This window comes from Akebia trifoliata, chromosome 2 (assembly GCF_017979445.1).
Source record: "Akebia trifoliata isolate Shusen 1 chromosome 2, ASM1797944v1, whole genome shotgun sequence".
Taxonomy (NCBI): domain Eukaryota; kingdom Viridiplantae; phylum Streptophyta; class Magnoliopsida; order Ranunculales; family Lardizabalaceae; genus Akebia; species Akebia trifoliata.
The window spans coordinates 13,480,365-13,486,573 of NC_141376.1; positions in this window are offsets into that span (position 1 = coordinate 13,480,365).

Here is a 6,209-nt window from a genome sequence, read left to right on the forward strand (position 1 = left end):
TTCCTAGAATTTTTTCATAAAACATTTTTTGAAAAAAAAAAAAAAAACTATTCTATAAAATACCTCTAGTTTGGGAAAGTTAAGCTTTTAGTTTTAAAATGAAAAAACATTTTCCTTACTAAGTTATTCAATTATTTATGTCCCATTGAAATCTAGAGGTACGTTGTGTTTGAATCCTAATATGATGATCCATGTGGGCAAAACGACCCTTAGTAGATTTAAGATCTTACTAAGCAAGACAGTATGTCTCATTAATTTGATAATGAAATATAATTTGCTTAGTCAATAATAATAATAATAATGAAAACAATACTTTTTTTATTAAGTTAGTAAGGAAAATTTTTTAACAATGTTATCTTATGGCATCCAAAAAATATGACCTGATGCCACAAGGTTGTAAAGGACAAAACTAGTTTATGTTTTGTGATACTTAATTTATGTTTCTAAATATTTGTTTATGGTTGTGTGTCTTTATTTTTAGTAATGATATTTTATATTTGGTGGAAATGGAACTTATATTTTTCCAATAAAGATATAATTTGACTAATCAGTTACATGGTTCTAATTAGGTTTACCTATTTATAAAAAATAGGTCGGGTTTAGGTTTAAGTTTTTTACACGATTATCAAGTGGTTCAAACTTGGGGATAAATTTTTATAATACCCTTACCTCAACACGACATGCCCCCCATTGCTACCCATGATGAAAGACAATAAATTGGGTTAAAGGGTAAAAGAGAAAAAATAGTAAAGTTAAAGTGGTATTATTGAAAGTATATAACAATAGGAAAAGTAGTAAAATTGGAGTGATATTATTGAAAAAATAGAGGGGAGGACAGGAAAGACAATAAAGTTGTAGGTTAAAGATGAAAAGTAATAAAGTAGTTAATGTGGATCCCATATAAATGTTGGATGGAAAAAAGAGGAGAAAAGGGTGAAGAGAGGAAATACAATAAAGTTGAAGGGGTGAAGATTGCAGGTAATAAAGTAGGGACAATACAAAAGGGTGGATGAGACATATGTCCCTCAAAACTATAGCAAACGTTGGGTCTTACAGTTGTATTTAATTATATAGATTAGAGTTCGCATGTGCCTACGACACGGGCTATAACGTCTTAAATTTTCAACACATATCTCAAGGTAATTGATCGTCACATTATGCATATCGCGAGGATTTCTTTTAACTAAGGTTAGCCTTATAACAAAAAAAAAAATTTGATTAGAGTTGATTCTGAAAAAAAAAAATAAAAATGAGAACATTAGTGTCTAGAGCTAGTTTCAAATTTCTTAGAGAAGAGAATGAAAATCTGTAAATTTCTTGTAAGTATGATATTTATAGTGACTAGGGTCATAAGAGTTAGTATCAAATTTATTTTCTTTAATTTAAAATCTCTATGTCTTGAGTTTCGATTTTAATGAATTTATAGTCCATTTTGAGTAAACCAATATTAATTCCATATGGGACAAGAGCTCACCTGTGTCTAGAGCTCTGTTAGAGTCTAGTCGGGAGATAAGATGAGTAATATTAAGAAGTTCAATACGATTGTGTAAGTCATGAGATAAAGAATATTATAAGACCTTCACTAGAGTCATAGAAATTGTTGAGTTACGTGATAGTATTCTATTCTAGGAATTAACAAGGCGGGCATGACTGAAAATTGAAAAAGAAAGAATAATCCCAAACTTAGTTACACCATGACAATTAATTATTAGGAATACATAAAAGCTTTGAAACCTCATAAAAATTCTAAAAAACAAGATTATAAAAACTTGTTATATAAAAGATGGACTGCCAAAGATTTCATTAGAATATTAGTAGATCAAAAGAAGCTCTCAAGACTATACTTGAACTTGCAAATCAAATAGGATGAAAAGAGGAAGAAATGCATCCAGGCTAGTTACAAGGAGCGAATCTTCTGGGATAAATCTATTCGAGCTGAGAAAACCTACAGAGATGAAGATTGTGATGCAAGCAATCTTAGAAATATCCTAAAATAGGATTGGAATGGAAAAGAAACAAACAAAAATATTCGAAGATCAAATGGTTATGATAGGTCAATTAGCAAAAATGATGAGGTGGATAACAAATATGCTAGTTCATCATCATAATGATAAATCCTCAAAAAATCAAGAAGTAAAGATTCCACTACATGGGAAACTACAAAAGAATATGGAGAAAGTATAACCATCATATCAACTATCAAGGTTCAGGAAAAAGAATGGAATCGGAGTCTAACAAAAGATAGTAGAATACTAAACAAGGTAATTCGAGGATGCAACATTCTTACATAAGAAGTGAGTCTATAATATTATCAACTCAAGAGGTGGAAAATTTTTATAAGAAGCAACAGAGCACATACTGAAAAATCAATCAAAAGAAAGACTCGTTGCATGTTATGCATGTGGTGAATTGGGACATGAAAGAAACTTATGTCTTGATCAACTTCTACCGATTAGACATGAGTGGCTTAGTAAGATGTTAGGGAAGCCAATTAAAGGACCAATGAGGCCATATTATTTTTAAAAGATTAATAAAATATCAATATCACCTCCAAACAATCTGGAATAATGGTTGAAAGCTTAGAATATTTCAAGAGTCATCGTAGTCATAATTGTCAAAAGTGGGGCCTAGGTGTCGAAATGGCCCCTAGCTTGCTTAGGCGCCCAACGTTTAAAGCTTAAAGCGGGATTTTAAAAAAAATTCTTTTTTTCTTTAGTCTTTTCAAGAAGACCATGGTCTAGGATGTCTTATTAGATTTTTTTTAACATAAGGGTGTCTAAAATATTTACCAAAACTTTAAGGGCTTTATATAAAAATCTTTTTAGTATTAATACTTCTAAGACTTCTCAAAGTTGAAAGTTTGGGCTTAGTTTCAAGCAAAGGAGGGAGATGACGACGGTGATGATGGTGGTGGTGACAATGTGAAAAAAGTTCATATTCAACGGCCTTGGGCCTAAAAATTTCGTAAAATTTGACTGACCATGACATCAAATTTTTCATTGTCGAATTTTTTCTTCCACTAGGTCAAAATCGTCAAATTAATGGAGGATGGGAGAAATTTGACAACTCTAGGTCGTCAAATCTAAAGAACATCTCAAATTACGGTGGCCTAAGCCGTGGAGTTTTCCTATAGAATTTTCCAATTTTCACATAGTGTAACAATGCCTCGGTCAATTGAAGGGATGAGTACATTATTGACTTCAAATTAGAGGATTTTTGTTAACTTAGTTGATATCTATAAAAACTAAATTATAAATACTCTATTTACATATTTTTCTTAATTATTACTTTAATGAATTTTAAATAGTAATTGTTAGGTTGATTTGTTGGGTTATAGGTTTTAATTGATTATTGACTTGGGAATTTTTTAAATAGTTGATGTTACTTGACAAGTGCATATTTGTCCAAAAAAAAAATTTCCTATTTCTTATTTTTGCATTATTTTTAATAAATCTAAACAAATAGACACTATTTTTTTGTCGCCTATGTCCCGTTTAGCGCTTTTAACAACCTTGGCATAGTTATAGAAGACATCAACGATTCAAGAAAATAAAGAACTTCTTAGATGCTACTAGTGTAGGGAATTGAGACACGTAAGGAGATAGTGTTCCAAGGTACCGCAATGGATTATAAACACTCTGTGTTATGCTAGAACTCAAACCAACCTTACAACCTCAGAGGATGTTGCGGAAGGCATGATTATGATATATAATTGCTTAACATATGCAATGATAGATTATACGTATGTTCATATTTATATCGCATCTACTATTGTAGAAAGGCTAAGAATAACAACCACAAACATAAATAGACAAATTTCTTTGATAAAATCATTAAGGTACGAATATTGCCACTCATGATGAAAGCTAGATCATTGCAACTAATTAACTATTTTAGGATTTCAAAGTTTAAACATAATTCTATGGAAGATTTGGAGTTAATAATTATCATCCTTGCATTGATGGTTTGGACACACCATCGATATGGAAAAGTGTTCGAAATGTATTCAAACATATGAACCTCAAGTTCTTATTCTCACATAAAGAATGGTAAATGAGACAAAAGGGATAGATGAAGTGTCTAAATATTTAGGCTTTACTTTAGATTGCAATTTAGTAATCCTAATGTGGTAGCACAAGTTGTTAGTAGTCAAAGAGATGAGTCGTCCAGTCTCATAGAGAGAAGAAAGTATAATTATTGTGTTCAATACTCCAACAAAAGTAGATAAACAAAAGAGTTATGTAACTCAGATTAAAGTATGACCCCAAATCATTGAAAGAATTATTAAGGCACATAAAACAGATAAGAATTGGAACTATAGCATAAACAGATAAGAATTGGAACTATAGCAGAAGAAGGTAAGAAATGGTTATGGTATCTTGTTATATGTCGAAAGAGATAATAGATTGAGTTCTTAATATAGTGGCAAGTATGAATTAGAGAAAAACTATAATTGTAGGGGGAAAAAATAAAAATCTTCAGAGTCGTATTGGGGAATTTGATGAAAATAGAAGATGTATAATTTGAAAGTAAGATTGTTGTTCACACTAAACGATTTTGTGGTTAAAAGGAGATATATAAGGAATGGTAACAGTAGATCATTGATTTAGAGTTTGGTGAACAATATATGTAATGCATAATATACGTTGATGAATAAGTTCTTGATCAGTCTTCTTTTGGATAAAAGATTTATGGAGAATCACAAATTCGGAAAATGAATAATTAAGATATTAATCATGAGTACTATTTGAAGAATTAAATACAAACTTATTCACTAATTGAGATTTATTTCAATTTCAAGGAAAAAATTTCCTTTTAGTGGGGAAGGATGTAACGCCTTAAATTTTCAACACGTATCTTGAGGTAATTGATCATCACATTATGCATATCTCGAGGATTTCTTTTAACACAGACTAACTTTGTGGCAAAAAAGAAAATTTGATACGAGTTGATTCTGAAAAAAAATAATGACACTATTAGGTTCATATCTAAAAATCACCCAAAATGCACTATAAATTCGTTAAAATTGGAGCCAAGGACATAGAGATTTTAAATGAAAGAAAATAAATTTGAAAATAACTCTCAAGTCCCTAGATCACTATAAATTTCACAATTATATGAAATTTACAGATTTTTCATTATTTTCTTTAAGAGCAAAATCCTGTCCCTATCCTCCCAAGAACTTCAAATCCAGATCTAAAGATGTAGAGCGTAGTCCAAGACCCAACGAGAGATAAGAAATTTTTCGTCTCGTCAAGGGTTACACATAGATCCCAAATAAATCATGATTTCATCATAAAGAAAAAACGAAAAGTGAACAAAGAGGATCATTGGAAGTTTATTTTGAAACTATTGCATCATAGAAGATGCTAAACATGTAAAAACTCATCCCTTTTACCCTTTAGTTACAATTATTTTGTAGAAAATCATTTTAAATTAAGAAGAATGAAATTATGATTTCAATCTAAAGCTAAATTCATTAAAATCCACGCATGATTAGATTATTTGAATCCTTGAAACATGTTTAGATGGAAAGATAACTAGTTTATCTATGAATTATTATGATTGATACTGGTTTAGAAACCTATCGAAAAGTTTGGATGATTTTGGACAAGAAATTGTAGAAGAAGATAACAAAACATTTACGTTTGATTGACCCAATAATCCTTGGGAAAGGTCACTTTTGATACTGCCCTATCTCTTGGAGTCCAAGTCCAATAAGAATATTAGTTATCTCACAACAATTCTCAGCCATTGACTTTTTCATAAAAGAAAAAAATTAAATTGGGGTGTAATGAGTAAAAGTGGGCGTGCCAATAGCAGCTTTCTTGATTAAATGAACTTTTATTTATAAATATATAAATAAATAAATAAGGGAGCGGTTCAGCAGCCCTAAAGTTTGTCAAGTTTGGTGCCAAACATTTTTTGTAAATCACTTTTGATAGGGTTAGAAGTTTTGGAATAGGCTGATTTTTTGTGAGGATGATCTCTACAGTGAAGAAATCATCCTCACAAAAAGTCAGCTCATTTTGAAATTTCTAACCTTAGTTTACAAGTTGAAGAATCATGGACCGTCCAATTTTTGTAAATCACTTTTGATGGGGTTAGAAGTTTTGAAATAGGCTGATTTTTGGTGAGGATGATCTCCTCTTCATAGAGATCATCCTCACAAAAAATCAGCCCATTCCAAAGCTTCTAAGCCATATTTT